The sequence below is a fragment of the Pleurodeles waltl genome, chromosome 2_2, assembly GCF_031143425.1.
Source record: "Pleurodeles waltl isolate 20211129_DDA chromosome 2_2, aPleWal1.hap1.20221129, whole genome shotgun sequence".
In the NCBI taxonomy this organism is placed as follows: Eukaryota; Metazoa; Chordata; class Amphibia; order Caudata; family Salamandridae; genus Pleurodeles; species Pleurodeles waltl.
The window spans coordinates 450,381,010-450,406,594 of NC_090439.1; positions in this window are offsets into that span (position 1 = coordinate 450,381,010).

Genomic DNA, 25,585 nt, shown 5'->3' on the forward strand with positions numbered 1-25,585 from the left:
CCGGGACCAGTGGTGTCTGTAGTCACCCGAATCTGGAGTGCACCGTCCACCAGGGCAGCCAGTGTGGCACGGAGCCACATCACAGACATTCCCCCACCTGTGAAGCATCAGAAGTTGGCCAGTGCCCGGCGGGAGAGGGGGAAGACTCCAGCCACCAAAGCTGCTCCCAGGGGTCCCGTTGGGAGTGTGGAGTCAGCTGTCACACCTTCCAAGGTGGGGAAGGGCCACAAGAAACCCGGCAAGTCTGGGAAGGGCAGCACGGCGGAGAAGACCGCCATCAGCCCAGCTGCCCAGGAGGCCACCGCTAGCACCAGCCCAGCTGCCCAGGAGGCCACCGCCAGCACCAGCCCAGCTGCCAAGGAGGCTACCGCCAACACCAGCCCAGCTGGCCAGGAGGCCACCGCCAGCACCAGCCCAGCTGCCCAGGAGGCAACCGCCAGCACCAGCCCCTCTGGGCCATGAAGGACTGCCAGCACCAGCCCCGCTGGGCCATAAAGGACCACCAGCAGCTGAGACCCTGCAATGGAGACCACCATCTCAAGCACCGCTGAACAGGGCACCGCCATCTCAAGCACCGCTGAACAGGGCACTGCCATCTCAAACACCGCTGAACAGGGCACCGCCATCTCAAGCACCGCTGAACAGGTCACCGCCATCTCAAGCACCGCTAAACAGGGCACCGCCATCTCAAGCACCGCTAGCCCATGAGCGGCAGGGGCACTGATGCAACTGAGTCCGTCACAGGGTGAATGATGCACTCTGGGCACCATGCCCCCTCCAGAACCAGTGGAGAGATACATCCACTTCCTCTGTCCTTAACAGGATGAAGCACTCTGGACACCATGCCCCCTCCAGAACCAGTGGAGACTATCATCCACTACCTCTGTCCTTAACAGGATGAAGCACTCTGGGCACCATACCCCCTCCAGAACCAGTGGAGACTGTCATCCACTTGTGAGAATGTGACTTTGCACTCCCCAGGATTGAACAGTGGGCAAACCACCCACTGTAGAGACTTGAGAGACTGTGGCTTTGCACTCCCCAGGATTGAACAGTGGGCAAACCACCCACTGTAGAGACTTGAGAGACTGTGGCTTTGCACTCCCCAGGATTAAACAGTGGGCAAACCACCCACTGTAGAGACTTGAGAGACTGTGGCTTTGCACTCCCCAGGATTAAACAATGGGCAAACCACCCACTGTAGAGACTTGTGAGACTGTGGCTTTTCACTCCCCAGGATGGAACAGTGGGAAAGCCACCCACTGTAGAGACTTGAGAGACTGTGGCTTTGCACTCCCCAGGATTGAACAGTGGGCAACCCACCCACTGTAGAGACTTGAGAGACTGTGGCTTTGCACTCCCCAGGATGGAACAGTGGGCATGTGGCCCCCTCGTGGATTTGGCGTTGTGCACTCAAGCAGCTGAGGTGCCCCCCCTTTCCCTCCTCCTGAGGTGCCTGTTTTATTGGTATCTGATGCCCCTGCAGTGTTCTCTCCGTCATGGTCGGGGATCTTGTGTGGACCTCGCCCATACCGTGTGATCCCAGTGTTCCACGGACTTTCTTAGTGCACTACCTGGACTACTATGCTTGTTATATATTTTGAACATGGTGTATGTATATATTTCTGCCTACTTGTTATTAATATATTACAATGGTTATACTCATTTTCTATTGTCTTTGCATTCTTACGGGGGATTTGGGGGATGTAACTGTGATGTATTGATATGCATTTGTGTGTGTTGTAGTGGGTGAGGGTGGGGGTGTTGCGTGTGGCGTGTCCCTGTTTTTTGCCTCCCCCCTCCCCTGTGTCGTTGGTGCAGTACTCACCGTGGTCTTCGCCGCTGGCGTTGGTGCTCCTGGTAGAGGAGCAGGAAGACTATCGCAGGGAGAATTTGGAGTTCCGGGTCCATGGTGTCCTCGTTCCTCGTGGGGTGTGTAGAGGTGAGCGTTTTCCCTTCGAAATTCCTGTTTCTGCTGTGTTTTTATCCGCTGTGAATCCGCCCCGGAAAAGGTGGCGGATTGGCCTGACATAATAGTGTGGGTGGTACATTGTCTCCCACCTGTCTGTTGGCGGTGACCGCCGTGCTGTTTGTTTGTACCGCCGTGGCAGTCGGAGTGTTAATGTGTCTGTCTTTGTTGGCGGTTTCCACCACGGTCGTAATTGCTATTTTTTTCCGCCGCTTTAACAACGACAGCCAGAGTTGTAATGACCACCCATATGTCTTTCATTGACTAATTCTGCACCCTTTTATTTCTCTTCAAATCAATAGCTCTGCCTCTCCATTACAAAAACATTTTGTTTGGATCGACTACCTGGATTTTCAATATTGCCAACCAACAAAATGGCACCCTAATATTCTAATATAAGATAAGTATGTAACCGAATTGCACTGAAGTATTGTGGTTGTATTTTTTTGCTATAAAAAAGCAATAGGGGGTGGAGTCTAAAGTGTGTAATTTTTTTTCCAGGCACACCTGTAGTGGATCCTATTTAGTTTTATTGGGAATCTTTTGGCTTGCTGGCTTGCAGGCCTGTGCCCCCATGACCTAGAGACTTTTAACCGACTTAACCTGCTCTGTTTTAGTGTATTTGTTTAATCATTTCTTCCAAGATGGCTGCTTATGTTTTTAGGTAGGAAGATGTTTTGATTTCACATTATCAGTGACACTCTGAAAAGGTGTCATTATCAGCGTCAAAGACAAGTGATATACGTAGGTATTCACATAATGTTCCTTTCCCACTTACGTGGAACGGGAACATGATGTACTCTGGAGGGAATTGTTTATATAATTTCCGCCCCAACTATGCCTTCTTATCTATTGTTTGGGAACATACCTGTGCCAGGGGTCCTAGAAGATCTGTATAAATACATCTCATGCAGACAAGGTTATCACAGGGATTCCTGCCAGATGCCATCAACGATATCTATGCTACACATCGCCTTGATGCAGATCCAGCCTTCGTGTCCCCATGGAGTCTGATCTAGAGACTTAATTCCAAGGTAATGAGGGTTAGGGGCTCTTCTCATGGACATGGTACTGGCAGATTAGGTTTAACACACGTAGCTCTCGTTAGGTTAGAGATTAGGTTCTTCATGCTTGGGCTTTAGGGATCTTTTATATTTCATGTTATTGCAAGATGGTGGGGGCCTTTGTATTCACATCTCTTATCTTTACAATTCTGCTTCTTGCATTGATCAATATCCTACCCATTGCAGCTCATGTATTTTACGTCAGATTGCAGTCTTGTTATTAAAACCTATAGAAAAATTTACTACATCTCCTTCATTGCCTGTGTGTGAATGAGACTTAGGCCCTCATTATAACATTGGCGGTAAAGGCCACTTACTGCCGCGGTGACGGCTGCCAGCATACTGCCACGGTGGCGAATATCCGTTCACCATAATATGACACACACACACCAAACCGACAGAATACTGCCACATACACAAATCCACCACCCCAAAGGTCAGTGGTAAAGTGTTGGTATGAACACCAATACCGTAACGCCAACAAAACAACGCCTACCACATTATGACCCACGAATCACCTTGCGGACATTCAATGGCGGTAAACCATTGCCGGTACACACCGGCACACTCAGAATGGCCACCCACATACAAAACAACACAACAATGGCCTAAACGAAAATCACACACCTGACACTGATACACACACCCACCCTCAGCACTATAAAACACACACCCACATCACACAACCTTTTACGAACACCAATAATCGTCACAACACTAACACAAAGACCACTGAAACAACTACACAAACACCCATCCATCCGTCACGCACCCCACATCCCACCCCCCAACACATCACTAAACACCCTCAGCACAACACACACCATACAAAACCCATGTCCCCACTAAGACACCCCTGTTTCACTGATGAGGAGTTGCAGGTCATGGTGCAGGAAATAGGGTAGAACCACAGCTGTTTGAAGCACAGGTACAGCAGAGATCCATTGCCAGAAAGATGGAGCTATGGTGTAGGATGGTGGACAGGGTAGATGCTGCGGGGCAGCATCCAAGAACAAGGGATGACATCAGGAAGAGGTGAACGGGGGAAGGTATGCTCCATAGCAGCAAGGCACTAGCTCGCCATCCAGAGGACTGACAGTGGACCCCCACCTCCTCCCCCACAGCTCACAGCATGGGAGGAGCAAGTCTTGGCAATCCTGCACCCAGAGGGACTCACTGGGGTAGCCGGAGGACTGGACACTGGTGAGTCAAACTTTACTACTCATCACCAAATACCTGCATGCCATCACACCCAGTCACCCTTAATCCCATCACTCCACTCAATCCCACACACTGCACCTACACATCTGACTAACCCCAATGCCAAGCCCTGTATGCTATACCAATGCATGGGCAGCCCTCCCAGCCCTGCATGTACACCCATCACCAAAGCATGCACAGCATGGAGAACTAACAATCCCACAATACATCACCATACACAAACAAAGCTGGCAGGGCAATAGCAACAATAGAGGGGCAGCTAGGGATGTAAAATATGTCACAGACATGAAGCATAATACATCACTTACATCCCCACAGGTACCTCAGCCAATATCAGCGGTGAGGAGGTGCCACGACTATCCAGTCCTCTAACAGAAGATGCCCCCATTGATGACAGTAACTCTGGACTTCAGGATCTGGATGAACTACCTGGCCCATCAGGGACCACTGGTCAGTCAGCCACCCCAGCCCACTCACAGTCCACCACAGAGCCTCCCCATCAGTATCGAACACCACAGCACCCATGCAACGTCCCCACAGCTCTGTCTCCAGGACACGTCCATCAGCAGTGTGCCCACCTGTACAGGGCCCCAGTCCACACCTCACACCCAAGACAATCAGGGACCTGGGGTCAGTGGGCAAACTGTTCAGGGGACAGAGGCACATGAGAACAAAGACACTGGGAAGACCACTGTGCGCCAGGAGAAGGACAGACCCAGGGAACCAACTCTCTAGGAGGCACTAACTAATGTATTGGGTGTTTACCAACAATCCCAGGACAAGATGGGCCAGATCCTTACAAACATGCAGGAGAACAAGCGGCTGCAGGAGGTACACCATCAGGAGATCAGGGAGGATTTGCAGGCCGTCAACACTACCATGGTCTCCATAGCGGGGGTGCTGGCAGATGTGGCCAACATCATGAGAGAATGGACAACAGACCAGCGGGCCCCTACCACTAGCCAGTCTATTGACCAGCCCACCACTTTTGCTGCAGCTTGTGGTCAGGATGCTCTGCCACAGGACTCCAGCACACCTCCCCCTGCAGAAGGTGAACCACCCAGCAAATATTCCCTGCGACCCAGACAGAAGCCAGAGACACTTGCCAAGACCAAGACCACTGCCAGGAAATGAGACCCTCCTGAATGTCCCCCTTGTGTCCCACCCTGTCACCTTGTCCACTTTGAACTGCCTTTTCACCCCTTCCTATGGCCCCTTGGACACTGGACCAATAACAATGTGTTATTGTTTGCTTGATATGGGTGGACATATATATACACACACACACACACACATCCAACTTGTAGGAGGCTGGCATGGCTTATAGTGGGTACCTGATGATACTTATACCTTGTGCCAGGTCCAGTTATCCCTTATTAGTAGAGTAGTAGTGTTCTAGCAGCTTAGGCTGATAGAGGTAGCTATACCAGGGCAGCCAAGGCTGAACTAGGAGACATGCAAAGCTCATGCAATACCACTTATATCATTTGAGTACTATATCATAAGAAAAACAATACTCAGTGTTACTAAAAATAAAGGTACTTTATTTTAGTGACAATGTGCCAAAAATATCTCAGAGGATATACTCCCATATGGGGGTAAGTAAAATACACATATTATACAAAACAAACTAAATTAGGTAAATAAAACAGTCAGAAAGTAGTGCAAACACTGTAGAATACAATAGGATGCAATAGGCCTAGGGGCAACACAAACCATGTACTAAGAAAGTGGAATGCGAACCACGAATGGACGCATAGGCTAGTGTAGTGTGTAGAGGGTTACTGGGAGTGTAAGAAAACACTAAGGGTGTTAAAGATACCTCACCCCAAGACCATGGAAAGCAGGAGTAAAGTACTACTATTTCCCAGGAAACAGACTAATGTTGTGATAAGGGATTTTGGAAAGACCACAACAGACTGCAAAGCACTGAAATCGGATTCCTGGACCTGAGGACCTACAAAGGAAGGGGACCAAGTCGAAGAGTCGCAAAAGTGTTCAGGGGGGCCGGAGCCCACTACACCCCAGATGAAGTTGCAAAATGGCTGCCTCCGGTTGGAAGAAGCTGAAGATTCTGCAACAACAAAAGTAGTCAGGAAGTTCTTCTTTGTGCAGAAGATGTCCTGTGGTGTGCTGGAGGAGGTAGAAGTGTTTCCTTGGCAAAATACCGCAAACAAGCCTTGCTAGCTGCAAGAGTCGCGAATAGAGAAAAATGGTGCTGACTGGGCCCAGGAAGGACCAGGATGTCGCCACTTGGGAGAGGAGACAAAGGGGGCCCTCAGCAATGTAGAGAGCCCATGCACAAGCAGGAAACACCCACAGAAATCCTTGAACGACTTACCTCCTCCACATTTGGACAGTTGGGCCACTGGACAGTCTGGGTCACTTGGGTCCACAACCTGTGTTCCAGGGGCCACGCTCGTCAGGATGACAGGGGACCCAGAGTACCGGTGAAGCTGAAACGGGGGAACATTCTGTTGACCTACGGGAGATTTCTTTGTGGCTTCCAGTGCAGGGTGAAGGCAGGCAGCCCCCAGAGCATGCACCACCGGAAACAGTCGAGAAAGCTGACAGGAATAGGCGCTACAATGTCACTGGTAGTCTTCTGTCCACTTTGTTGCAGTTTTGCAGGCGTCCTGGAGCAGTCAGCAGTCGATCCTTGGCAGAAGTCGAAGAGAGAAGTGCAGAGGAGTCCTGCTGAATTCTTGCAAGTCATTATCTGAGGAAAAGCCCACTGGAGAGACCCTAAATAGCCCTCAGAGGAGGATTGGCCACCTAGTCAGGTAAGCACCTATCAGGAGTGGTCTCTGACGTCACCTGCTGGCACTGGCCACTCAGATGCCTCCAGAGTGCCCTCACACCTCTGGAAACAAGATGGCAGAGGTCTGGGACACTCTGGAGGAGCTCTGGGCACCACCCTTGGGGTGGTGATGGACAGGGGGAGTGGTCACTCCCCTTTCCTTTGTCCAGTTTCGCACCAGAGCAGGGAATGGGGGTTCTCTAAACTGGTGTAGACTGGCTTATGCAAGGAGGGCACCATCTCTGCCCTTCAAAGCATTTCCAGAGGCTGGGAGAGGCTACCCCTACCCAGCCTTTAACACCTATTTCCAAAGAGAGATGGTGTAACACCCTGTTCTCTGTGGAAATGCTTTGTTCTGCCTTCCTGGGACTGGGCTGCCCAGACCCCAGGAGGGCAGAACCCTGTCTGTGGGGTGGCAGCAGCGGTAGCTGTAGAGGAAACCCCAGAGAGCTGGTTTGGCAGTACCCAGGGTCCATAGTGAAGCCCCGGGGATGCATGGAATTGGCTCCCCAATAAAAGATTTGGAATGGGGGGACAATTCCATGATCTTAGACAAGTTACATGGCCATATTCGGAGTTACCATTTTGAAGCTACATATAGGTATTGATCTATATGTAGTGCACACGTGTAATGGTGTCCCCACACTCACAAAGTCTGGGGAAATGGCCCTTAACTATGTGGGGGCACCTTTGCTAGTGCAAGGGTGCCCTCACACTTAGTAACTTTGAACCTAACCTTCAGCAAGTGGAGGTTAGATATATAGGTGGCTTATAAGTTACTTAAGTGCAGTGAAAATGGCTGTGAAATAATGTGTGTGTTATTTCACTCAGGCTGCAGTGGCAGTCCTGTATAAAGGTTTGTCTGAGCTCCCGTTGGGTGGCACAATAAATGCTGCAGCCCATAGGGATCTCTTGGAAACCCAATACCCTGGGTACCTAGGTACCATATACTAGGGAATGATAAGGGTGTTCCAGTATGCCAAATGAAATTTCTAAGAGTGGTCACTAGCCTATAGTGACAAATTTAAAGGCAGAGAGACCATAAGCACTGAGGTTCTGGTTAGCAGAGCCTCAGTGACACAGTTAGTGACTACACAGGTATACACAGTCAGGACACAAATTATGAGCACTGGGGTCCTGGCTAGAAGGATCCCAGTGAGACAGGCAAAAACAAACTGACATATATGTAAACATGGGGGCAACACGCTAGGCAAGATGGTACTTTCCTAAACCTGGACTTTCCCCTACCATCACCCCATTGCAGTGCACTTTTCCGTCAATTATTTGCACTACAATAAACACTTTTGAACACAACTTGAGTGATAGTGTTTTATGTGATGAAAATGTGCAGAAACATCTTGTGCAAATTATCTGAACACTGTAATAGCATACAATTAATGACCTGTAGCTGCCTGTAGTAATCATATCAGTACACAATTGTTATATCACCAACATCTGCAAAATGAGTAGTCATAGGTGACAGTAAGTTGAGATGAAAATGAAGTAAATGCCATCCTGCCACAGCCACAGCCACACAGAAAGCATCAATATTCAAAGGAATGGTCAGTTTCACTGTTTCACCTGTGTGTCACTGGAAGTATTGATGTATAACTGAGTTCTGAGGTCCACATCCTCATCCTGTGCCTCCTCATCCTCACTGTACTCAGGGTCTACTGCTGCCACAGGGGGATTTCCAGTCTCCTCCTCCTCCAGATAAAGCACGTCGCCTGAGGGCCAGGTTGTGCAACATGCAGCATGCCACTACTATCTGGCAGACCTTCTCGGCTGAGTAGCACAGGGATCCACCTGTAAGATGGAGGCATCTGAACCTGCCCTTCAGGAGGCCAATGGTCCTTTCAATCATTTTCCTGGTTCGCTAATGTTCAGCATTATAACAATTCTCAGCCCCTGTCCTGGCATTACTTACAGGGGTTAGGAGCCACAATAGGTTTGTGTAGCCAGAATCACCTGCAAGTATTGAGCGACAAACATTATCCTTACACAATGGTATGGGGTTAACACCAGAAGGCATACACTGACATACATTAGGTGGGGAGTCAGGCTTACTAATTAGCCACACCCTGTGCCTCTGTAGTTGTGCCATCACATTTGGGATGCTGCTATTCCTCAGGATGAAGGAGTCATGAACCAACCCAAGATACTTGACAGTGACGTGGGAGATGTACTGGTCCACCAGGCACAACATTGGCACATTGAGTGAGTGAAAACTCTTTCGATTCCTGAACACCTGTTCATTCTGGAGGGGGGAGGAACAAACGCAATATGTGTACTGACAATCGCCCCAAGAATATTAGGTATATGTCCCATTGCATAGAATCCTGACTTCACAGTGGCCAAATCTTGCTCCTGGGGGAAAGCAATGTAGCTGCACATGTGTTTGACCAAGGCAGACAAAATCATTGCTAGCACGATTGAGAACATTGGCTGTGACATTCCTGCTGCCAAGCTCACTGTCACTTGGAAATAACAATTTCCAGGAAATGGAGCACTGATAGAACCTGCACAAGAGGGGGGATCCCAGTGGGATGACGGACAGCTGATATCAGATCAGGCTCCAATTGGGCACACAGCTCTGTGATTGTGGCCCTGTCCAGTCAAAAGGTGAGTATTATGTGCCTGTCCTCCAGTGTAGCCAAGTCCAGAAGGGGTCTGTCCACGGGGGATTGTCTCCTCCTCCTATTCATCCGCAGTGATAGGTATCTAAGGGACACAAGAGTGAGTTGGCTGTCACAATTTGAACAATGGAACCACCACCTCAGTGTACATTGAGCACTGATGTGCTGGGACAATGGGAATATCAAAGTATGTGCAAATTGTAGCAATGACACAGTTATGAATTATCTGAATGTAGTCCACCACCATGAAATGGCGACTGCGTGTCCTGTATCTAGGAGCAGGTGGAAGTGAGGTAAATCCGCCGACGATGGGCATCATGGCGGAAGGCGGTCTTGCACCGCAGTCCAATTCCTCATTGGCTAATATGGGGCTCTATGGAGTAAAGTGGCCAATGGGGATCAAGCTCGGACGTGACCGCCATTTTCTATCTGAATCTTCAGTTGATTCCTGACTTTCAAAGGACAACACCTACACTGCATGTGCTGCTGTGACCTTTGTCTGGATCCTCCCATGGCCCCTGTGACCGGGGAAAGGGCCCCTGCCTTCACTTCAGAGGAGTTGGAGCGTTTAGTAGATGGGGTCCGACCCCAGTATGGACAGCTGTATGGGCCTCCAGACCAACAGGTGTGTACACCTTGGGCACGATGCATGGGACAAGTTTTCCAGGAGATGTGTGTGCAAGCATCTTGTGATTGGGGGGGTGATATGTCTGATTGTAGTGGGTGATGTGTGTGCCAATGGAGATGGAAATGGGATTTCTGGGCCATATGTGTGACAGGCTGGATTGTCGGTGTCATGGTGTCCTCCTGTCTGTTTCCTCTGCAGGTCAGCACCCTTCAGAAGAAGGGATTATGGTGTGCCATTGCTAAGGACGTGCGGACCCTGGGGGTCTACAGCAGGCGGAGCACCCACTGTAGGAAAACGTGGGAGGACTTGAGACGCTGGGCCCGGAAGACTGAGGAGGTCCAGCTGGGGATGGCATCTCAACGAGGGTGGGGGAACCTGACCCCCCTGATGGCCCGCATACTGGTGGTGGCCTACCAAGAGCTGGAGGGGCACTTGAAGGCATCACAGCAGCTACAAGGGGATGAGCACAGTGGGCATTACAACTATAATTGGTAGGTGGCATGGGATCCTGATGGTGGGTGTCAGTTAGTGGGTGCCCTTTAATGCCAGCTCAAACATTAAAGCATGATCCATCTCAAGGGTAATGGGTGTATTGCAAAATCTGGTAACCTAGCTAGGTTGCATTCCATGTCAGACAGGGCTTAGTGAGTCCCAGGAGGGTTGCAATTGGCGGTGATTGGGTCACATCTTGCTGTGGTACCTAGCCAATGGAATGCCAGTGGGATGCATGGTACTCAATCCTGATCCCTGTGTGTGACGGTAATGTGTATGCCATCAGTGGTGTTGGTGCTGTAATTGACCCAGTGATCCCTTTCTCTCTCTCACAGTTTTTCTTCTGTTATCCTGTCCATATGTGTATTAGCATCATCTGGCAGAGGAGCAGGGGCACCAGTGACAGAGGGTCTCCATCCCACAGAACCTAGGAGGCAGAGTCCACCGATGCAGAGGGAACCGGTGGGACAGAGGGCGAGGGAAGCACCACGGCGGAGACAGGAGGTGACAACACTGACTCAGATACCTCCTCCGATGGAAGCTCCCTGGTGGTGATGGACACCTGTGTGACCACCCCAACTACAGGTGTAGCAGCCACCCCCATACCAGCAACGCCCTTCCAGTAGCACCTCCCAGAGTTACCCGTGCCTGCTCACCCAGTGCCTGATCTCTCCAGGCACCTCAGGCCCTTCACAAATCAGCCCTGCTGCCCTCAGTAAGGAGGCTATTAGCCTCCTGAGATCCATCTCTGTAGAGTAGTCAACCATTGTGAATGCCATCCAGGGGCTTGCATCCCAGATGCAGCAATGCAATGCATTTCTGGAGGGCATTCACAGTGGATTGGCGGCCCAACAGAGATCGTTCCAGGCTCTAGCCTCCTCTCTGATGGCAGCCATTGTCCCTGTTCCTACCATCCCCCCTCCAGCTACCACTTCCCAGTCCCAGCCTCCTCAACCCCACCGAACTCATGCACACTATGGGCCTGATTTATACTTTTTTTGCACCGCATTTGTGTTATTTTTTTACACATAAGCAGCGCAAACGTACAAAATATAATTACATTTTGTAAGTTTGCACTGCTTTTGCTTCAAAAAATTACATAAATGTGGCGCTAAAAAAGTATAAATCAGGACCTATGTGAGAAAGAAGCATCTTTCTAGCATGGTTACCCCCAGTTTTGGCCTGTTTGTGAGTGCTTGTCAGTGTGTTTTTACTGTCTCACTGGGATCCTGCTAGCCAGGACCCCAGTGCTCATAGTTTAAAACCTATTTTTCAGAGTGTTTTGCTTGTCTCAGTGGGATCCTGCTAGCCAGGGCCCCAGTGCTCATAGTTTGTGGCCTACGTGTGTTGTCAGTATGATTGACTGTGTCACTGGAGTTCTGCTAACCAGAACTCCAGTGCTTATGATCTCTCTGTGTACCAAATGTGTCACTACAGTTTAGTGATTCCATATTCCGATTCTGATTGGCACACTGGACTCCCCTTATAAGTCACTAGTATATGGTACCTAGGTACCCAGGGCATTGGGGTTCCAGGAGATCCTTATAGGCTACAGCATTTCTTCTGCCACGCATAAGGAGCTCATACAAACCTTTCTTCAGGTCTGCCACTGCAGCCTGAGTGAAATAGTGCACACATTTTTCACTGCACTAAGTAACTTATGAGTCACTTATATGTCTAACCTTCATTTACTGAAGGCTAGGTGCAAAGTTACTGCGTGTAAGAGCACCCTTGCACTAGCAAATGTGCCCCAAAGTTGTCCAGGCCCAAATCCCCGGGCTTCGTGAGAGCGAGGACACCATTATAAGCGTGCACTATACTTATACACTACACTATATATCAATACATATATGTAGCTTCACAATGGTAACTCTGGATACGGCCATGTGAGGTGTTTAAGATCATGGAATTGACCCCCCAGTCCTAATCTGGTACTGGGGGGGTGCAATACCATTGACCGTGGGGTCTCCACCATGGACCGCCAGTACCTCCAAACCAGCTCTCTGAGGTTTCCACTGCAGCCCCAGCTGCTGCCATCTCACAGACAGGTTTCTGCCCTCCTGGGGATTGAGCAGCTCAACCCCAGGAAGGCAGAACAAAGCATCTTCTTTAGGAGAGAGGGGTTACAGCCTCTCCTGTTGGAAATAGGTGTTAAAGGCATGGGAGGGGAATCCTCCGAGAGCCTCTGGAAATGCTTTCAATGGAACAAATGGTGCCCTCCTTGCATAATCCAGTCTACACCGGTTCAGGGACCCCCTGTCCCTGCTCTGGCGCGAAACTGGACAAAGGAAAGGGGAGTGACCACTCCCTTGTCCATCACCACCCCAGCGGTGGTGCCCAAAGCTTCTCCAGAGTGCCCCTGGCATTAGCCATATTGGATTCCAAGGTGTGGGGACCCTCTGGAGACCTCTGAGTTTCCAGTGCCAGCAGGTGATGTCAGAGACACCTCCTGATAGGTGCATACCTGGGTAGGGAGCCAATCCCCCTCTCAGGGCTATTTAGGATCTCTCCTCTGGGTGTTTCCTCAGATTCAGTTTGCAGGATTCATCTAGGGCTCCTCTGCATCCTCTGCTTCAGCTTCTGATCATCAGATCAACTGCAGACTGATCCAGGAACTGCTGTAACTGCAACAAAGTATCCAAGATGACTCCTGTGACCTGCAACTTCAGCTCCAGCCAGCATTTGCAACAGTTTCCAAGGTGTGCATGCTCTGAGGACTGCCTGTCTTCACCCTGCACCAGAAGAACCAAAGGAATCTCCTGTGTAGTGACAGAGTCACTTCCCTGCTTCAGCAGGCACCCTTCTGCGACAACAACCGGTACTCTGGGACTCCTCTCCTGGCAACGAGCGTGCTCCCTGGAACACAGGTGGTGGACCGAAGTGACCCAGACCATCCAAAGGTCCAGCTGCCCAAATTTGGTGGAGGTAAAAGCTTGCCTCCCCGTGCAGCGACAGTACCCCTATGCACACCTTGTCTTCTGCAGCTCCTTGGGCTTCTGTGCACTTCTTCTAAAAGTTATTCAATCACAGCATAGAACAGGTCCCCAGCGCCCGATCCTGTGATGCACAGCTCTCTGAGTTGTTCTCCGGCGGTGTGGGACCCTCCAGTATAGTGCTGTGATGACGGCATTTTGCATCTTCTTTGTCCCTGTGTTCTGGGTGCTGTCTGGTCTTCTGAGCGCTCTCTGAAGTGCTGAGAGCCCCCTCTGTCTCCTAAGTCCTAGTTGAGACCCCGGGGTCCCTCCTGGGTCCAGGAAGCTCCTCTTTGACACAAACCAGACATTTGCTTGAACCAAGGCTTGTTGGCGGAATCCAGTGACTCAAACAGCCTGTATCCAACAACTCGACGTGGGACATCTCTTGCACCAAGCAGGAACCTGCAGCTATCTTCTTTGGTGCATTTCTGTACGTTTTATCTAACCGGAGAACCCACTTTTGCACCTTCTTCCAGGTTGGCATGTGCTCCTGTTTTTCCTGGACTCTTCTTCGACTTCTGGGCGTGCTCTTCTCTCTCTACAGGTCTTCAGATCCAGGAATCCATTATTTGTTGCTTGCAGTCTTGCTTGGTTCTTGCATAATTCTTCATCACGACTTGTAGTGTGTTCTGTGGAAACTTGTTGTACTTTACTCCTGCTTCCCTGGGCTCTGGGGTTGGGTATTTTACTTACCTTTGGCGTTTTCCTACACTCCCAGTGCCAGCTACACACTTCACTTGCCTAGGGGAGAATTTGACATTCACATTCAACTATTTTAGTAGATGGTTTGTGTTGCCCCTAGACCCTTTGCAATCTATTATATTTTCTACTGTTTGCACTATTCTATGACTGTTTACTTGGCTGATTTTGGTTACTAGTGTATAGATTGTGTATAATTCTTACCTCCAGAAGGAGTATTGCCTCTAAGATATTTTTGGCCTTGTGTCACTAAAATAAAGTACCTTTATTTTTGGTAACATTGAGTATTGTATTTTATTGTGTATAAGTACTGTGTAACTATAGTGGTCTTGCAGGAGCTTTGCATGTCTCCTAGTTCAACCTTGGCTTCTCTGCTACAGGTACCCCTATACAGCCTAAGCTGCTATAACACTGCCTACATTTCACTAATAAGGGATAACTGGACGTGGTATAAGGTGTAAGTACCTTAGGTACCCACAGACAAGCGTGCACACAAAAATCACACAAGAGTGGCACAGACAAACACAGGCAGCACACTTCAAGCCACAAGCACTCACATAAACAACAGACAGTTGCACACACAACAACTTCCACTGCCTCCACTGTCTACCCCTCCTCCCTCACAGTCACATCCGCACTCACACCTGCATGCACTGCATCAACAGCCACCACCACCATCACCAAACCAAGCAGCAGAAACACCTCACTTGCAGACACATCCACAACATCTGTCCACAGGACCCCTGTGTCTTCTCCCACCCTGTCTGCCCCCCTCCTAAGAGACAGAAATGTACGCACACAGACTCACAACAGTCATCCTCCTTACATCAGCACACTGCCCATGCACCTGCACCTAAGTCCAGCAGACACACACCTCCAACAACCACTTCCTCAAACTCCACTCCAATCCCTCCTCCCTCATCCCACTGTTCCTAAGTAGCTTTTCCTTGCGCAACTTGACCTCTTCCCTCCCCCTCCACCCACTGTCCTGCCTGTAAGAGCAGGGTCACAAAGACCCAGCCCAGCACCTCAGCCAAACAGTCCACGGGGACAGAGGCGGCACCTCCTAGTCATTGAGGCAAAAAAGGCAAGGCTCCCACTCTACCCCCCAAGAAAGGGAAAGATCCCACTCCACCACCCGAGAGGGAAGTATCTCACTCCACCACCCAAGAGAGGGAAGAATCTCACCTTACCCACCAAGAGAAGGAAGGATCCCACTCCACCACCCAAGAAAGGGATGGATCCCACTCAACCACCCAAGAAAGGGAAGGTTCCCACTCCACCAACTAAGAGAGGTAAGAGGCACCCTCCAACAGCAGTGGACAAGGAGCCCTCTCCTCCAGCTGGGACACAGCAGCCTCACCTCCAGCTGGGACACAGCAGCCCTCACCTCTACCTGGGAAACTGTAGCCCTCACCTATAGCAAAGGGCATGTAGCCCACCCTGCGGGGACTGTTGTACAAGGAGCCCCCTCCAGAACCAGTGGGCAAGTTCCCCACCTCAGAGACTGTGACCTTGCACTCTCCAGCAAAGGACAATGGGCATGGAGCTCCCTCCAGAACCGGGGGGCAAGTTCCCCACCTCAGAGACTGTGACCTTGCACTCCCCAGTGCAGGATAATGGGCATGGAGCCCTCCCAGAACCAGTGGGCAAGTTCTCCACTTCAGCTGAAGTGCCCCCAACCCCTCTTCCCCCTGAGGTGCCTGGTCATTTCCAACATGATTGCTCCCGTCCATCACCCAGCTCTGCCTCGAACATACATTTCGAAGGGTGTCAGTATCCTCCATAGCATCGTTGACACCACTCCTGCAACAGAGATAAATATGCAGTAACATAATGCCTGAATTGTGCAGCCTGCACAATGGCCAGGAGCACAACCGGCTCGAACGGCACCATCAACAATATTAGGGGCAATACTGGTGGCCCTAGCTCCAGCTCCAACCAGCTTCCAGTCAACTAAAGAGACCAGTTGCACATTCAATCACGTGGAAATTCTCCAGCCTGGTGTCTTTCCACTGAGAAAACAGAAATAGCTAAATATTCCAAAGCAAAACATCACAGGGGATGGAGGCCCCCCAGCTCAGTGAAGGCATCTTAGGGAGGGTGAGAGGGGGGATGGCGGAGTGAGAGATGGAGGGGAGTACGCTTAGATACCACCAGCGTGCTCCCCCGGAAGCCCCTGCAGTGATGCAACAACCCCAGAGCTCACGCAAGTGGGCATTTCAAAACTGCACTGGAGAGGCAACCAACCAACCCAGCAGAGTGCTATGAATCATGATCCACCACACCCCAATATAGTTGAAATAAATGTAGTAACAATACACAGAAAGTCAATAAAAGGAACTGCCCAACGGTGGGTTCTGGACTTCTTCACAACAGTGCAGAAATCAATCCTACCAAATTTACCAAATCTGGATCAAACAACAGGTTTTGTCTTATTGGGAACTCCGCAAGCATCAAGAATCTTGCTATCCATTGCTCGGCAACATGTCAGGATCCGGGGTCAAATGGATCACTCCAGCCAAAAGACGATACAATCATAGAATTATTATCAAATAACACCCTGCCAAAGGACGGCACAATCATAGAATTATCATTAAACACTGTTACAGATAATACACTAGCGGAAGTGGCGGACCAGACAAACTACGAAGACTAGATTGAGTGTGATGGCAGCGATGCCAGTGATGCCGCTCAGACTAGCCTGCTAACCAAAACAGCCTCAGTGTTTGCTTCAAAGGACCAGGAGATTAGGACTGAAGTTGCAGCCACCTTCCTCGCAGTGCAGACTCTGCAAAAAAGGAGCCCACTACTGGAAAGAATCCACTCTGGCTCTAACGGGGGATCATCTGAGCCACTGGCTTATACATTCGTAGAGCCATCTGAAGAAGGAAGTACACAGATGACTGTCAGAGCAATTGCTCGAAGTAGCTCAAGCACAAGTGCCATACCACGCCATCTGCCAGATAATGAAAGTCAGTTGGACTTAACTGACGCCCAGATGAGGGCAATCCCTCTAGCAATTCAAACTAACATAGACCACAACAATTTACTGGCCTCAATCAATACTACCCTGCCAGCCGCAAGCAGTGCCCTCAAAAGGCAATCAGAAAAACTAGAAATGTAACTTGGTCTAATACATGCACTAGCTAATTCCGTCATTAAAATAGAAGCAATGCTAATAGCTATAGAACAAAGTGGGAAACACTCTGACACCACAGCACCTGCATGTGTCTGCACATGTGTCTGTACACCACTGGTGAAGAAACTGTCATCCTTACCAGAAGTTTTGACTAGTATGATTACGGAATGGAAAGCAGCTTTACATAACTCAAGCTTGGCCAAAGCCCCAACTCTTATGGAGGGACTAACTAGACAAACAATGCATACCCCATCAATGGAACCAGTTCAAACAGACGTCTTGCAATCTGCCTGCCCCACTCATCTCACCATTGACCCAATCGGAAATCTCGCCCATTACCACAAATGTCAGTCTGCACTCACATAACAATTCAAAGATTACACTAGAGCCTCAATGGAGAAGGAGTAAAGCTGATCCAACTAACAGCAACATCTCAAGTGGGCCATAAATGCTTTCAAGAGGAGCCAAAAAAGGTTGAAAAAGGCTAAGAATAAAGTGAAAAAGGAGACCCAACAGGCAGTGATAAAAAGGGGTCCTATAATGGCATCCTCAGATGAGCCAAATACATACCCCATCTTAAAATATACAAGGATGGAAAAAAAACTCAGGGCAACCTGGAAGCTCTCCTAACAACGGTCAACCAACACTCATTATCGCCGGGCCCTGTAGGTGTACACAATAACGATAACACAGGCACAAACACAAGTAGTCCTTCAGTCCATCCAGCCTCCCAGTCAGCTGATAATTGTCTCTCAAAGACACTGCCCCAAGCAATTTACACCGGCACTCCACGTGCTATATCAAGTGAGCCTCCGGGTAATTCAACACCCATGGAAAGCATTCCGGACTCAAAGCTGGTCAGCTTTGCAAGGACAAGCTCAGACCTTCCCCAGTATAACATGGAAATGCCCGGACCACAAGATCAATTTTCAAACGAGCCCAAACTTGCCACCTCAATTAGGAACAAATCAAGAAAACTAAACAATATCAACGCAGAAACCCAGGGTGAATTGAACAGGAAAATAGCGCACCCACAGTAAAGCTAGTCATCATACCCCAATATCGCTTCGAAGGTAATCATGACATCCTGAATCGTGCAAATTTGTCAAGGCTGTTTAAGGCTCTACCAGAGCCAGTAAATATATCAGATGATATTGTGAGAGTAGCATTTAAAGTGCTGCCTGAGCACAGTAATGAACGTGAAGCTACTATAATGACCTTAAGATCTCTAGCTCTAGCTGATATGGTACTGATAAATAAACAATATCTAGAGGAATGGGACATAAAGATAGAACCGATAGCTCATCAGAAATACCCCTACCCACTCAAAAAATCAAGTCAAACTCTGCACAAGAAAGCCAGCACTCATAGCATTTTAAAAGGCATTGCCCATCATAAGGCAGAGGAGCAGTACATCAACCTCTCTATACCTTGTACCTATTCTACTTCAACGAGCAGCATCAGAAAAGTGTCTTTTGATTACGGGAATGCGAGCAGCCCAATCTGTAGCGCCAACACTACGGACAGAACAACCCAACACTATGCCTAACAACAATCACCAACCAGAGATCAGTGAATATTACTTAAAAATCATTTCTTGGAACGTTGCAGTCCTGAAGAGACTCCTAAATCACAACGCAGCCCAACAACACCTAACAAATGGGAATATATTATGCCTACAAGAAACTTGGTCAACCTGTTCATTGGCTATCCCAGATTTCCATGAAATACAACTAGAAATATTTTGGGGAGACCCTCTGGAGGCCTCTCATTCTAATTAAACATCAATTTAGACTTACTAGTTAGTACAGTACCTACCAATAACCAAATGCTAAAAATAATAAGATTGGAAATCCTGACATCAAAAGACCACAAATCAAAATTTCTCTTAATCAACCTCTACTTTAATGTATTTGGCCAAGCAAAAGCAGAAAGCACAGCCCAACTAGTTGACACACTCGATCGAGCAATCTGTGATCACACTGGCTTTAGCATCATAATCTTAGATCACTAGGAACAAAAACAGACTCGGTCCGCCCGGAATGTCCTGCCAACCGTCAACCTCAACAATTCTTTAAAAAACATGGCCTTGTCTCTATTCAGCATCCACAAAAAGTCAGTGCCTCCCCACAACAGTTCCTGAAAACTTTCTAGAATAAGAGCACCTTAGACTATGGGCCTGATTAAAACTTTGGAGGAGGTGTTAATCCGTCCCAAATGTGACGGATATACCACCAGCCGTATTACGAGTTCTATAGGATATAATGGACTCGTAATATGGCTGGTGGTATATCCGTCACATTTGGGACGGATTAACACCTTCCTCCAAAGTTCACTGAGGAAGCTATTGACAATCTAATATCTTTTGAAATCCCAATACTAAAGGCAAGTGACCATCTTTCGCTCATTTAAAGCAATGAGATGCATCCAAGGTGCCCGAAAATGTAGAAACCAATTGGCATGCCTCAGGAGAATAACGTGGGGATCCATAGCATCCCAAGCATATAACCTGTGGTCAATCGCCAATGGTCCGATTCTGTTGTCACTAACGAGTGACTCACTCCAAACTAAGGCCCTGATTTATACTTTTTTGCGCCGCATTACTATAATTTTTTTACGCAAAACCAGTGCAAATTTACAAAATACAATTCCATTCTGTAACTTTGCACCAGTTTTGCATCAATAAATGACGGTAATGCAGCGCAAAATAAGTATGAATCAGGGCCTAAATGGACAGATATCACCTACGATCTCCTGCAACATGCAGAATCCTCCAGCATGCACCAACGGTGTTTCGTAAAAACTCCTCATCATGATTGTAAAGGAGAGAGTAAGTCGAATCTTGCCTGACTGAGATTACTCTGCAAAACGAGCGACCCCATAATAAATAAAGAATGAGCATCAAGACTACATGACCACATCAAACAACACAAGCAGCTGATTTGGTCCATAAAATGCCAACAAGCGGAAAAGGAGTCTGTTTACATCTACTCTCTGACAAGAAAACACAATCACAGCGAACTATGGAGATACATCAAAGACAAGATTCATGGCGAACTATGGAGATACATCAAAGACAAGATTAGCCAGAGTGATCAACGAAACAATGCGATAAACAAAGCTTCTTGGGCAGAACATGTTAAAAAACTGTGCAACTGACCAACTCTCCCAGGCACAATCTGAGGACAAACCAGGCAATAATGAACATCAAGCAGCAATGGGACTCGCTCGCTCTCCAGGGAGATTGCCATCATTCTGCGCAGAACAAGGTAGTCTAGGACTCCTGGTCCAAACAGAATTTCTGCATACATCTATAAGGAAGATCTGAACCTTTGGTCACCAATCCTTTCTGCACTGTACTGCTCCAGCCTTGACTCCCAGGAAGTACCACTGTACCAGAGAGGCTCCTTATTACATCCTATCTACAAAAAGGGGGATAAGCAAGACCCAGCCAATTATCGCCTTATCACACTCCTGGAAATTGAAGCAAAAGGATTCGCCTCAGTCCTTCAGTAAGAATTGCAAAAGTTGGCAGAGGCCAAAACGTTACTGCATTTTAATCAAACTGGCTTCAGGGCGAATTCTGCGACCATGGATAACATCGTATCCCTTTCTTTCCTAGCTCATGAGGCTGTGGCTAAAAAAATCCCCCCCCCCACTTTTTGCATGTGTCATAGATTACTCTGCTGCATTTGATGCCGTTGACAGGAATCTGCTCTAGAATAAGCTAAAAAATGGCTGCATCTCAAACAACCTCCTAAGGGCAATAACATTGTTATACACATCCACCTGAGTGAGGGTCAACCTGTCACCCACCACAGTTACCATGGAGATTCCTATCACTAACAGGCTAAAACAAGGCTGTGTTTTGGCACCGCTTCTATTCAACCTCTACACCTCAGATATGTCACAGGCTTTAAAACAAGCTAATCTGATGCCACCAAAAATTGGTAATCAAAAGGTCACCTTGCTGCAATACGCAGATGACATCGTCCTGCTGGACCACTCCAAAGTCGGCCTACAAACAGCGCTAACCGCACAGCACAGCTACAGCATGGCAAACAAAATGAAGGCAAATGCTACTAAAACAAAAGTAGTCATTTCCGGCGGGTCACTGAAATATCAGCATTTTCGCTGGAAACTGGGACCACTTATCGGCAGGAACACAGATGTGTCCAACTGTCTGGGGGTTCGCCTCTCAGCCGAGGGAACGCCCAAAGCCCACCTTCAACATCTGGAGGCAAAGGCCAACTTTATAATAACTAGAATATGCCAACTCAATAACTCAATAGAAAGCCCCTCCGCAAAATGAATCCTTCAAACTCTCTCCTGGCAATGAATTATGGTTGCAAAGCATTCCCTGGCCAATCCACAGCACTGATAGAAAAGCTCCAGGTCAAAATCTACAAAAGAGTTTTCAAGCTGGCACAATATATAAGGAGTCAACTAATAAGGCTGGAATTCGGTCTGGAGGGCCACATTGGGCCTTGATGGGGGCCTTCCTGAAATACTACCACAGGATAGTCATGGCCCCACCTAACACCCTGAAGTCAGTCCTCTGCTACATTTTTTACGCAAATATGAATCCCTGCTCACAATACTTAACTGAAGCCTTAAATAATCTCCAAATTGATCAAGCAGAACAGATCAGGCTGGCTCAATCACAAATTGCAATCAAACCTGTGCTCAAAAGACAGATAAAAACGCTTTCCAGAGCATGTGATCTGGAAAGAATGAACAAGACTCCCGTGCAAGAAGCACTAGTTGCTTCTTATAAAAATATTACACAGCTCTTGGCATCACAGTCATATCTCACTCACCCCATTAGGAAAACCTGCATGACACTAATTGTTTTAGCTAGATTGCTCGGCCTGAGAACAAAAGAGCTAAACCCAAAATCAAGCAACCTTACCATCATCAGGGGTTTTAGGCTTTGTGAATATTAATCTGAAACATTTATTTACCTATTGTGCTGCTGTCTGGCCCTAATAAACGCACATCACACCTCCTAAGACCTCTCTTTCTTCGTCATAATCTAAGAACTTGCACATAGGCAATATCCCTGGTGTTCGCTTTAAAGGAACCTGCTGACCTGGCCAAAATCGGGAAGTTTATCAAGCTGATTCAAACTGAACTGGTGGCCCACACAAAGGGCCCTTAGTTTTTGACTCAGTGTCTGTGAAAGGCAACCAGTCTAGGTTTTTATTATTTTTAATAATCTATTGTATATAATGAAACCCATCTGTGGACGATTGCCTCTCAGAGAGCATTTTATGTATACATGCTTTGTCTCCGGTAGAAATTTCCTTTGTCAGCGAAGATTTTAAGTTATCATGCAAGAAAATGATGATGATGATTATGACTTTCTCCCCATTTGGTATTCAGTCCCTTTACCCATTTCAAAACATAGCTAACCCAATTGACATTCTTTAGAATGTCTGACATGCATTAACAGTACATCTAACAGCACATGGCTTAACAGATGTGGGTGGGGATGTGACATTCATTGTAGAAGCTCATGAAACTTACCAAACAGAAACATTCTATTCCTCGGTCACCTTTCCTGAGGAGGACTCTACAACATACACATTCCACACATACAGAGTTGCAAATGTACCACAACGGTACAAGCATACCAGTATCTTGAAATACTGGTTCCTTATCAAGAACATAAGAGCTGGTTTGTGGCACTGTACCCCATGTAATACAACCCGTGAGATTAGGTCCCTTAGGAAATGATAGACCAACATGGCCTATATTTGCCAGATATACACCAAACCCCGGTGTCCAAATTTATAGGCAGCTGATTTGCACAATCATTACAATGGGCTAGTAACATATAGATGACTTGTTCAGTTCATAATGCGAACTCTGTACACAACACCAGCGTGCCCAGTACCACCAGCACACAATGGATACCAATTGGCCGTTACTGGGATAAACCCACAGAAAGTGAACAAGTGAAAATCCCGTTCTGAACATCCCAAAAATCTAATTAGCTAGAAGCTGTGTTTCCCCATAAGGGACCACAGAAAAAACACAGAATTCTCACAATGTGCTTGCCATTTGGAATGGTTCCCTCAGTGGACGACTGCACCACATGAGGAAGAATCTTCACTGCAGTTTACACTACCACACTTGGTACCCCGACACTTGCCAGTTTATCGGACGTGTTAAAACAAATTCTTAACAAATATGGGGATGCACCTGCCCAGGATTTGGGTGATGAAATTGATGTGTCTCCTAATTAATACTCAGTAATATTAAATGGGAAGCTGTAACATTGACCATACCCCAGCAGCTCTGAGAGATTCCATATTTGGAACAGGTAAAACAGCTAATAAAAATGATTTCTGACACCTATACTAGTATAGGACTGGATAGTTTGAGAGCCAAGCCAAAAAAGCCTGAAATGTAGGTACCGTCCCTAAGGAAGCTCACAAACAAGCATTGGAGGGTTCTAAAAAGCGCTGGGATAAACAAAAGCAAATTAAAGACAGGTGAAGTCAGAGAGCAGACTCTCCACACCCAGAGAACTTCAAAAGGAGATATAGGGGGTCATAACAACCCTGGTGGACGGTGTTAAAGTGGCGGTAAGACCGCCAATAGGCCTGCGGTAAAACTTTTGCAATTACGACCGTGGCAGAAACCGCCATCAAAGACAGCCACTTTAACACTCAGACCGCCACGGCGGTATAGACAAACAGCTTGGCGGTCACCGTTAACAGACAGGCGGGAGACAATGTGCCGCCCACACTATTATGACAGGCCAATCCGCCACCTTTTCCGGGGCGGATACAACGCGGCTAAAACACGGCGGAAACAGGCATTTCGAATGAAAAACACTCACCTTTACACACTCCACAAGGAAGGAGGACAGCAAGGAGTCGGAACTTCATATTCTCCCAGCGCTAGTCTTCCTGCTCTTCTACGAGGATCACCAACGACGGCGGCGAAGACCACGGTGAGTACTGCACCTACGACATAGGGGAGGCAAAAAACAGGGACACACACACACAACACCCCAAACCCCACCCGACCCTCAACCACTACAACACACACACCAATGTATATCTATAAATTACAGTAACCCCCCCCCCCAAACCCCCCTGGAGAATGCAAAGACAAAAGGAAATGAGTGTAACTATTGTAATATATCAAAAATCAGTAAGCAAAAATATACCTATATATATACACTATAAACAAAATATATACCACAATTAGTAGTCCAGGTTTTGCATCATTCATAGTCCGTGGACCACTGGGCCCAAAATGCATGGGCGAGGCCCACACAAGATACCCGAACATGATGGAGAGAACACTGCAGGGGCATCAGATAGAAATACAACAGGCACCTCAGGGGGAAGGGAAGGGGGGGCACCTCAGCCGGATGAGTGCACGACGCCAGATCCACGAGGGGCTTCCATGCCCACTGTACCATCCTGGGGAGTGCAAAGCCACAGTCTCTCAAGTGGATAACTTTCTCCTCTGGTTCTGGAGGGGGCTTTGTGCCCAGAGTGCTTCATCCTGTGCAGGACAGACGGAGTGGATGGATGTCTCCACTGGTTCTGGAGGGGGGCTTGTGCCCAGAGTGCTTCATCCTGTGCAGGACAGACGGAGTGGATGGATGTCTCCACCGGTTCTGGAGGGGGACTGGTGCCCAGAGTGCTTCATGCTGTGCAGGACAGACGGAGTGGATGGATGTCTCCACTGGTTCTGGAGGGGGACTGGTGCCCAGAGTGCTTCATCCTGTGCAGGACAGAGATAGTGGATGCATGTCTCCACTGGTTCTGGAGGGGGACTGGTGCCCAGAGTGATTCATCCTGTGCAGGACAGATGGAGTGGATGGATGTCTCCACTGGTTCTGGAGGGGGACTGGTGCCCAGAGTGCTTCATCCTGTGCAGGACAGAGGTAGTGGATGCATGTCTCAACTGGTTCTGGAGGGGGAGTGGTGCCCA